Raw genomic sequence first — 11,138 nt, 5'->3', positions numbered from 1 at the left:
TAATTGATTTTTCAGTTCAGTAGCCAAACTGGAAAAGTAAATAATTTGAAATTACCCAAAATGCTTTTTGTTGTTGTTTCTCATTAAGGTGAAACACAGGGCGAGATAACGCTGCTTCTCCTTCACCCAGCAGACTGTCTATAGGTTTTTTTCAGCCAACATGTAGGTGACCTGGATTGAACCCCTTGATTCCTTTGCCCCTCTAAAAGAAGGGCTTTTATCATCACCTTACAACATATTTCTGAGAAGGTTGTTCTTGTTCTCTTGCTGCTCATTTCCATGAGTTATTTCACCGTCCATTAGAAGAGCAAAACAGGTGTCCTCCCACCAATGCAAGAGATGTGTCCCAAATACCAGATGATTGAATTACTCTTGGCACTCAAGTGCTTCGTATCAAGTGAAGCATAATGGACAGGAAAGCTGTCTGCTGCAGACGACTGCATATACAATGGTTGGGATGTTCCTCTGAGAGCGGAGGAATCATTTCAAATCCCTGTACCCTGAACCTCTGTTTCCCAAATGAAAATGTGGGCTTGTCTTGTCTGGGGCCGAGGCCAGCAATGGATGCCTACAGAAAAGTGTAAGAGCAGGAAAAGCACATACTTATATTTCTCTAGAATACTCTCCCAGACTCCAGCAATTCCCAAACACTATTGCTTATTTACTAGCCTTTGATGAACACTTTTCCCAGTGTTTTAACTATTTCAGAATGCCTTAACCATTTGCAAATTTCCTATCAGCAATCATCTAAAAGGGCATCCTTCCCTCTTGAACTTTGAGTATAGCCACTGGGAAAACCAGGAAGGAAAAAGAAAACCACCCCAACAGACCTAAATCAAAACATTTTTAAAATTGACCAAGATTTCTGATTAGTTCCAGAAAATCAACAGCCCTGTTTTTCAGGTTTTGCCAGCCAACACACTAGAGCTTAAACTGTACCTGTACAGCTGGACCTGCAACAAACCCAAAGTCTTTGGTGGCTTGGTCCAGAAGGGAACTCTGTTTACAGTCACCAGCCAGTCCCTGGCACGTGTGTGAGCATCAGCTTCCCAGGAACAATTGCACAGGGTGCCATCAACGCAGAGCGAGTACGTTTTGCAGGCAGGCAGACAAGTGAAAAGCAGCATGAAGGTACCATTAAAAGGGAATGGCTTTTTCTTGCTGAAATCAGACAGACAGGCAGCTGAAGTGACTGTTCTTAGTTGGAAGCTAGTCACATCGTTTAACTGTAAATAGTAAAAGATTACTGAAAACTGCAGAATAAAAAATAACTGTTTTGAATTAGAAATGCAAGAGATTTAAATTCTTCTTTTTAATATATTTATTTAGAAATATAATTATCTATTAAAACAGAAATGCTTTACAAAATGCTTGATTATGTTCATTCGAGTATTTTCTTAAAACTAATTGAGTTAGAAATCCCTAATTTCCTTTTATAAACAAGGTCCTAAAATGCCTTAAAAATCTTGCAGGAAATTCATGAAAATTTATTCAGTATGGTATGAAAGAGTAAATCTGTGTTATGCTTATGGATACTTTCCAAAAACATGTATATCTTAATTAATCCCATTAATTTTACAGGATTGCTTGCTTGTAAAGAAAGCAGCTTTCTTGAATGGAAATTAAATTTTCAGCTTCAAAGTATGGGGTTTTTTTACAATAACCAACACTGAAAAACACAAAACATTTCTTGCTGCATGGAAAGCTTGATTTGTTTTTCTCATATATATTTTCACAGCAGTGACAGCAACTGATGGCTTAGTACTTGCCTGCTATATATAATGCTATGCAGGACATGAAATAATTATTCATTTTATTATAGGTCTACTGAGGGAGCTACATTTGAGTTTAAGGTTAACATGACAATCGGATGAACAGTATTTTCAGCTTTTTATAACTACGGAATAATAGTTCTTTCCAGCTGGCATTTGTATACCTAGTCTGAGACTGTAGGCTCCGAACATTCAAAAAATATTCACTTCTGGCACTGCATTATACTCAGAAGGAAAAAAAATAATATTAATTCCTTAATTTTTCTTATAAATGGTTTTATTTACTTTAAAAGCTGAGTTTGAGCATAAGATTTATTAGTTCTTTAACACTGATCACTTTTGCTATCTGAAAACATCCACCACCCTGCAGGTTGCTGTGTGATCTTACACAGACACGTTCAGCTCCAAAACTAAAATATTGTCTCCAACATGAGCAAATCACTAAATCAGAGGCATAACCTGAGAATCTGTGTGCTTCCTAAAGCTCAGTGTCATTCCAAAGGATACTGACCAAAGGCACATCGACTTTTAGAAAATAATAGAAGAGGTTGTAGGAGGTATATTCTTGTATTACTGTACCTTGCAGATTAAGTTTTCTAAGTCTCTTATCATATCCTGAATTGGCTTGATTTCCTGCAGCAACTACTCTAACTTGGACATCATATTTTATCTCAATATTTATCAGCTCACTCAAGAATTCTAGACCAACTAAAACAGCTTAAAAGAAAAACAGGTATTTAGTTCCATGATTTCTCTTCAGCTCAGTGCACTCATTAGTGCTCACTTCAACTTGATAAGTAAATAATCCAGAATTTTTGGTCAATTTAATAATTATTTGTAATTCATAAATATGTTTTCACACATACAGAAGTTGTATTGAGTAGTATGGTATAACTGTTAAAAGAACATCTTCACAAGTAGAAAAGTGCAAGAGCCTTATATGATACTAGGCAATGTGTGAGCATGTGTGTGTAGAAAGATATTTGTGTTTAAAAAATATTCTTCCTTTCAGTTCATCAGACACCATAAAAACACTCATAAACATAAAAACTAAAACTGAAGGCACAGCTTTTCCCTGGATACTGTTTTCACTATTTTCACAAAAATCCATGCAAAAAACATTACACAATACAATTTAGTTAGCCAGACTTTTAAAATCTTGGTAATCTGTGCATACTGTAATAAGTGCGCTATATTACTGGCAGCACACACACACACACACACAAAAAAAAAAAAACTACCTTACTTCAGTGTAGGGATTTAAATTGTCAAAAGAATTCCTTGTCTTAAAGATAGCATAAATCATGGCAAAAGTCATTAAATATCCAACAGAACAAATTCATTCTCCAGGCTATCTCTTTCTAGGCCTTTTTTCCAGGCTGCCTCCAGAACCTGTCTATGACTATCTGAAGAAAATCATAATACACAGTATGCTGTGAAACTAAGTTTTGTTTAAAACAACTGTAAGTTGATTGTATATATTTGCTTGTAAGAAAGAAGCTAACAAGGAAAAAATGCAAATGCTTTGCATTGGGTTTTTTCCTGCTAAATATGCTGGAAGCATATGACAAATACCAATAATAAACTAACATCTGCAGGTGTAATGAAAGGCAAACTTGTTCAAGGCTGCAGGAAAGTGGCAGCATCATGTATCAGCAAAAACATCTAATAGCACAGGTAACAACAACAACAACATGGCCTGTCATCTGTAATTAGGTGCTATGAATCATAGTCTGTGTTTTTCTTTGAACCAAAGTGTATATACTGGGTTTTGTGGAAGAAAAGAAGAAAAAAAAAGTAGGGGGAATGGTTAAGTCTCACGACTTGTGAAGCTGATGCCCTAGCAGGCTATAGGGAACCAGATGGAGCGAGGACTTCTCAGTGCCGGATACGGGGTTCATGCTCTGGTCAGACAGAGACGACCCCAGCACAGCCCAGTCTGGTGGATGGAAAGAAGCCGCCAAGGCCAAAGCCCACAACGCAGCAGCCCTGGCACGTCCCAGCCTCCACCGGCAGCACCGGCTCCTGCAGGGCTGTGCGATGCTCTGCCCTGAGCTGATCATGAACCCGCAGGCGAAGATGGTGCTGGACCTGCTCCAGGAAAACAGCTTTCAGTGCAATTAGATTACTTTGTAAACTTTAAACCTTAGCAATCTCTCTGGGCCGTTGAGATACTGTAGGATTATTTAGTAATCCCTCGGTATTTTTCTACTTCTGCAACTTCAGCATCACAAGGACGCAAGTGGAAAGGACAGGAAAACTCAGCAAGACCTGAGCCTACAGCCAGCCAGCCTGCAGGCTGACATCCACGCCAAGACTGGGAGTGCAAAGAGCTGCTGCCCAGGCTCCAGCACCAAATGCTGAACTTGCGACGCTGCAAACATAAATACCCGAAACATCCTGGAGAAACGGCATGTTCACATCCAGGCTGATTAAAACACCAGCTCTAGGAACAAACCAGGGGCTGCGCTTGCAGAGAGGTGCAGAGGCACCGGCTCCCCACCTGGAGCCTGCTGCAGCCCTCAGACGTGCCGAGCCCCAGCAGCGTGCAGGCTGCTCCCAACGTGCCTGCTCCACCAGCTCAGCTGCACAAGGGCTGGGAGCCGAACCTGGGCAGGGAAAGGCAGCCACGGCTGCAAAGGGTAAGGCAAAAAATATCACTCCTCTAGCCTGTAAGGGAATCTGCGCTTCCAATAAGGAATTCACTTCTTTTCTTGCTTTTCTTAAAGTTGCGATTATTTGATGATGGGTATATCCTTCCCTTATGGTAGCTGTGTTGTAGCAGCAAAAAAGCAGAGGCTGATTTGGGGATTGTTCAAGAAAGCAGAAGCACATTTTCATGAAGAAACCAGTCTTCTTCCCTTTGGTGCACTACTTGGCAGAGACCAACGGCCCGTGGATAACAGATGGTCAGGAATTTCATCATAACCTGGCAGGCCTGACACGCTACCTACCGGGATAGGATCTGTGGCAAAAAGATAAAAATGGCCCTGCATAATGGATAGAAGAGGTCTGAACATTTAAATACCTTTGCAGAGCAGCTAATTAGATCTTAAATTATCAATATCCTTGGAAATTAAGTCTTTTTGGATGCTAGGCATACAAGCAGACCTTCACAAGCAAATAATATGATTTAAGCACATACCAGAAACTATTCAGACCTCACAGTTTTGACAGCAGCAGGAAAACAAGAACAAAAGCAGCACAAATAAAATGCAAATAAAGCTCATTACAAAGCCAGAATAAAGCCAAGCATTCCTAATAATCCAGCATGTGTTTAAACTAATGCATACCCATAGTTCATGGTCACTTAAGCAAAGCAGTCAGAAGTAACCACCCTGGAGAGAAGTGCATAAAGCAATGGTGGAAGGAAGGAAGAGCAAAATGAGCACACCACAAAGCACATGGACTCGAAGAAAATTGAATAAAGCGGCCAGTCAGGAGATAAAATAATGGCAACATTGGAACAGTAATAACTCTTATCAGTTCTACAGAAGGCAAAATATATTGTCATGCCTTAGCAGCTTAATTTTCTACACAAGCCTATATAGCAAAGCTGAGAGCTTGCTAGGCAAGAGGCAAGTCACCACGCGCTCGCACCACCCTAAGCCAAGGCAGCACAACAGAGCGCCTGCGCTCGCTGTCTCCTCTGATCAGTCTCTGATGGCATGCCGTGACTGCTGCATCACTTACACAACGGATTATTATTTTTTTCCCCCAGCCTAAGACTTTCTCATGTGTTCTGCATGGTGTCACTCTTCTTATCTTGAGCCCTTGGTAATCCTAGCCTTTGAGTTTTTTGATTCTTTTGCCATGCCGTAAAGTACAGAGAGACCTCTTTGCATTATCATTTCAGACTGTTCCAGCCAGGGAAGGTAGGAGCTTTGGGAATTACATCTTCAGAAAGAACCTCCAGCCTCAGCCAGGCTTTGTACCCAGGCACATGCAGAGTTTTTAGCCGAGCAGCACTTAACAAGACATTTCAAGACAAACCTGCTATGAATTGATAGCTTTTGTCTAATCTAGCTTTCCGGGCTGCTGCAGATTGCCAAACCCCATTGCAGATGTTCCCAGCAGCTGTGTGCTGCATCAGACCCTCAGCTTTACACCCTCAGCTCCCAACAGGGCATCGCTGCAGTGGAAGGGATGGGGTGCTGGCCAGCCCTGCTTGGAGAGATGCCAGAGGTCTTCCCACCCCCAGCAAGCTGATGCTCCAGAGCTTCCTCTCCTCTATCCCCCTACAGAGGAGCATTGCTGAAGAGCCTTTCTGTGAACGTTTCATGCTGTATATATTCATAGTCATTAATACCAACGCAACCGTTGAGCACTTGTAACACACCATGTGGGGCAGGGTTACAGACCTTAGCATCTCAGCCAGGAGAGGAGTTACGCTTTTCACCAAACCTCAGGAAACAGGATTCACACCATGGCAGTGGGAGCAAGCAACAGCGTTCAGGGAAACAGGCATTATTGGCAGGCATGAATTAAATGCCTGTTTGATACTGTTGGAGAGTCTGAAACCACTCTGCAAGGAGATGCTTAAATCACAAGCCTGCATGCCAGCAGCCAGGCTCTCCTTTGCCGAGGGGAGGTGCCTTTTCTGCTGTGTAGTATAACAGGCTAACGGTGAGAATGGTGGCTGGGGAAGAAGGACCATAAAATAAAGATGAAACAATCCTGAAGAAGAAACCTAATTTTTATGAGGCTGAAGAGACAGAAGAAGGGAGCCTGGCTCCATAGCTTGGTTGCATGGGCCTTGGGGATGGGGAAGCTGGCTGGAGCGTTCCCCTCGAGGTGGGAGGCTGGTACCCACCGTCCGAGGACAACAGTGAACCTGCATCTTCTGTTTCCACAGCAGGTGCTCTCACCACTAGGATGTTTCAGAACAGCACATGAACGTGTATTTTTTATATATTATACACATACCTACGTTATATATAATACTAAAAAAATAATATAAGATAAATACATATTTTATACATATATATATACTCACACACTTATAAAAAGAATAAAATACTGCTTGGAATGAAGCTTTGTGTAGTTCTCAAAGCTGCTAGGATGCAGCAAATTCACCACGCTGGGACCTTCAGGGCTCAGCCTCAGAAATGAAAACTTTCTGTGTAAGACCTGCACCTTCATGTGGGCAAAATATTTGCTCCACCTCACAGCAGGAGCCCTGGGCACATCGAGCAGCTGGACACTAAACCCCCGAGAGCTGAGAAACAGCGCAGCCCCTGGGAGTCTCCTGCCTCCCTGGGTGCAGAGGGAGAGCCAGGCTCTGTGGGTCCAGGCTTCATCTGCAAAGCAATAAATAGCCCTGCCTCGCGTGTACACCCCCCTCGCATGGCTGTTGGCTACTCAATCTCACTTCCAAAGTGTGGGCTCGTAGCATTTAGGTGTCCAAGGTCCCTTTTCTTTGGCTTTCACCTTTCCTTCACCAGAAAAACATTTTTTTTCTCTCAATCTACACAAAAGCAAAGAAAATAATGAGTCTAAACTGAAACTTGGGGAAGTTTTCTCCACCCCTGTGAATTAATATAATATTTAGAAGACAAAAATCTCCGTCCTACTCAGTTTCAGTACTTTGAGGGTTATTCTGCCCCACCACAAGCCGTAGCCTTGGAAATTGTGTGAAAATCCCAGTTCCTACTTCCAGCCTCACGCCAAACCCTAAAAACAATTGCTACTCTCCATTTTCAGCTCTTTGCCCAAGGCTTCTAAAACATCATATGGGGATTTGGGAGCCCCATTTGAAACAAATTGTTTTAATTAAAATAGTAATTTTCAGCCCCAAGAGATGTAAACTATTAAAGAATTGCCAGGAGGGAGATCTACTAATGGAGAGCAATGAGCAATTATAGCCAATCTGCTGCAGGTTCTCCGAGAAAAACACACTGGAAAACCAGAGCAGCCACTTGCCAACTGCCTATTTATCACTATAGACAGCTTTTAACGGTATACAGGTTTTTCCTTCCATAAAGGCTCAGCAAGTGCACTTCATTTTCTCATGTGTCATCAAGTCATTTTGATATAAGAGGAGAGATCAGCAAAGGGAAATGGAAGAAACAAATCTCCTCTCCGTTAAATAGCTCTTCAGCACCTGAAACAACAGGCGTGCAGAGAACAAGGGAGGCAGATGAAAATGTTTTTCCTCATGAAAGTGAACCCTCCATCTTAGACAATCCTGCATTCGTTCTCCCAGACACTCAGTATTTCAGGAATATTCTTTTGGGATGTACCGGATTTCAGGAATACAGAAACCCCAACCAAGTTCATGTTTCCATTTTCCCACACAGAGTCAAAAGTGGACATTATCCAACCCAAAACTAAGTGCTCAGGTGCTTCCCTGGAAAGGTAAATGTGAGGAAAAGGAAGAAAGGAAGAGGCCGTTTTGTGATATTTTTTTTTCCCTCCCAATTGCAACATGGAAGAAAACCACCAAGAACAATAACAACTTAAGCAAGTTATCCGACAGCCACCCACCTTCTTCCTAAATTAACCTTTGCTATTTTGATTTCTTACTGTGGACGATACACAGATTCACTGGAAGGACAAGCCTCAGAAGACAAAACCCCTTGCCGTTCCAAAGGTCCACATTTCTGATCAACGCTCCTTTCATGTTTCCCAGTGAATGTCTGCCATAAATGTAGCTTGAAGGAATTTTACTTCTGTTCTGACTCATGGAACGCTTCCCGTTATGAAGAAATGTTGGCTTGCTTTTATAGCTTCAAGTGTACTGCTGTTCACAGACCCCATAGCTTCAAAAGAATACGATCAGCTGGGAGAAAAAAAAAAAAAAAGACTGACACCTAAAAACGAAAACATTTGCATTTCTCTAGTCTGGAAATTTATCTGCTGAAGTATACTTCAGCATTCAGTAGCACTATGGTCCCCTTGGAGATGCAAGGGGACAAGTGTGGAGTGTTTGTACGTATATAAAGATGTCTGCATATGAACTTTCACTTATAGATAGATACATGTATATATATATGTATATACACTGAACCAGTGTACATCTCCCAGATTTCATAGACTTACCATATTCAGCTAATTTGAAGAAAAGCATCCTACTTTAGAAGCCAGGAGATCAAGTTTCCACTCTTAGGTAGCATCATCTCTACTGAAATAATTCAGGATGACCCATATTTGGAAACAAAAAATAAAAATAAATTAAAAGTCTTTTTTGATATGCGGATTTTTTTGATATTTCTAGTGTAGAAAACTATTCAGTTTAATACTGGAAAATAAAACATGGTAACGAGCTTCCTGGGGAAAAAAGAAAACTTTTTCCAAATGAAAACTTCATCTATTTTCCGTAAATAACATGCAGTTATACCTTGTTTTTCTATTCAGGAACCACAAGGCATCTGCCTCCGCCACCCACAGACACAACAGAGAAACGCATTACTCCAAGGAATATCTATTCATGTCAGCACAGTGACCTACTAGAGATAGCATCAGGATGAAAAGTATTATTCTTTTTTATGATTCCCTTCTCACTCGATTCAAACCTTATTAAATCAAGAGGAATGTTAACCATACATTTAAGCATGTGTTACATGAGGTCCTTTTTTCAGAAACGCAGACATTGCTTATTAACAACAGTGTCATCTGATTCTCTTAGGTAATGAACACCAGCAGATGACACTGTATTTCACCCGTGGCTATACCGCAATAATTAAATAATATTAAGTAGAAGTACTAGGGATGGAATTACTAGAGAAATCAAGACTCTTAAAAGAATTCCACTGAAGGATGTTTAAACAGACATTCCACAAGGGTAAATAGATAAATTAAGTTTTCCCTTAGCAATCTCTGTGACAACAGGAGAATACTAAATAGAGCACGTAAGGGACATGTTGTAGCAAAATGTTTTGCCTTATTTTTAATTTAAATGTAGTTATATAGATTAAGAGCCTGGAGGCACCAACCATTGCCAATCAAAGCTTACATAATGAGTGCGTCTTATAGGTATACAGAAATCACCACTGCCCAGAATTGCTCAAGTCATCTGAGAGCAAATTTTTTTCAGCATAGACATGTACAATCCAGCTGTGGGTTATTTTTTTAAAGTATTTTCAAAACCCATGATTTCTCTTTGGCAAAGAAATCCTTTGAAGCAGTCCAGCTACCCTTTGAAGTTAAAATAGAGAAGTCATTTCGTATTCATACACCCATTTTACCTCCCCCTTCCGAAAAAAGAAAGCATATAGCTTACTGAAAAATTTATATAATTAAATAGGTGGACTCATCTCATGACATCAGAAGCATTCAAGCAAATGAAGTGCCATTGAAATGGAAGTGTACATGACTTTGGGTGTAAATCAAAGACATTGTGAACTGAAATACTGAGGGGGAAATCAACCTTAATTATTTCAGATTAAGAGCTACAATCTGCAAGTCAGAATACTGCTATGTATATAGTAAAGTGTATGAAGCATTAATGGGTTGGTAAATATGTACTTGTTTCAAAGAGCTGTCCTCACTCAGCAGCCTTAGATTTATTAAAACTAGGGGCATGTTTTCTTGCTGAGTCACAACAGCTATTAAAAACTCATGGTACATGCCATACAGTGCATTAGTAGCAGGATTTTAACAATGTTCTTTTCCTCCTTCCATTCCTATAAATGTATTTCTCTCCTTTACAATATTTCCTAAGAGTCTCCTGTGTCAGAGATTTTCCCGTGTACATCTTTCCAGAGCTTCAGAAAAATGAGAATGGCTGATCTTACTTGAAAACTAAAAGCTTTGAGATAGTTCTCTATGGAATGATGAAAGATCCCACAGGTTCAAGAAAACAAACGGTAAATACAGGCTTCTCCTTCCATAAAATACGATTTGTTAAATACAAATGTTTGCTAATGGAAAGTGTTTTACTGCTGCAAATACAAGACTGCTTGAAAGGTGATATGAAGTCAATAACCAAGCAGTAAAAGCAGCAACACACTATATGGAGGCATGGCAAATAAAAGGCATGCTTTGCCATTTTTGTATGCCTTCTGGAAGATAGGCATCATTTTTGTTTATCTATCTACAGTGCAGAAAGTCACATATGTATTCATACTCTACTTGACTCTGCCAAGTATTTCTTCTTATTCCACAATCCACCATATCCTTCTAGACAAAAATCCCATCAAAAGATCAGCTTAAACTTTTTTACCTGAGGTGCCCAGTGGAAGAAACAGTGACCCGATTTTATTTTATTTTTTTTTAATAATTCCTCACTACTTTAATCCCTTTTTATATATACTGTATGTTTAGGAAGAGGGAGATAGTCTTCTTGGGGGAAAAAAAAGGAAAAAAGGTAAATAAATCACGTAACAGGAATGCTCATAAATCTGTATTTAGATTGGAAGCAAAAAT

At 40.3% G+C, this 11,138-nt stretch overlaps 1 long non-coding RNA gene across 1 annotated transcript; it reads right to left on the bottom strand.

The window, feature by feature from the left end:
* Positions 1-1,796: 1,796 nt before the first annotated feature.
* On the bottom strand, positions 1,797-8,910 carry LOC130155496 (uncharacterized). Its single transcript, XR_008824093.1, has 2 exons — positions 8,814-8,910; positions 1,797-8,553 (listed from the first exon to the last, which is right to left on the bottom strand). It is a non-coding gene; the product is annotated as an uncharacterized LOC130155496 (long non-coding RNA).
* Between the last annotated feature and the right edge of the window lie 2,228 nt (positions 8,911-11,138).

The sequence above is a fragment of the Falco biarmicus genome, chromosome 9 (genome assembly GCF_023638135.1).
Source record: "Falco biarmicus isolate bFalBia1 chromosome 9, bFalBia1.pri, whole genome shotgun sequence".
Lineage (NCBI taxonomy): Eukaryota > Metazoa > Chordata > Aves > Falconiformes > Falconidae > Falco > Falco biarmicus.
Note: the sequence above shows the minus strand (reverse complement) of the source record. Positions and strands in the feature narration are given on the sequence as shown.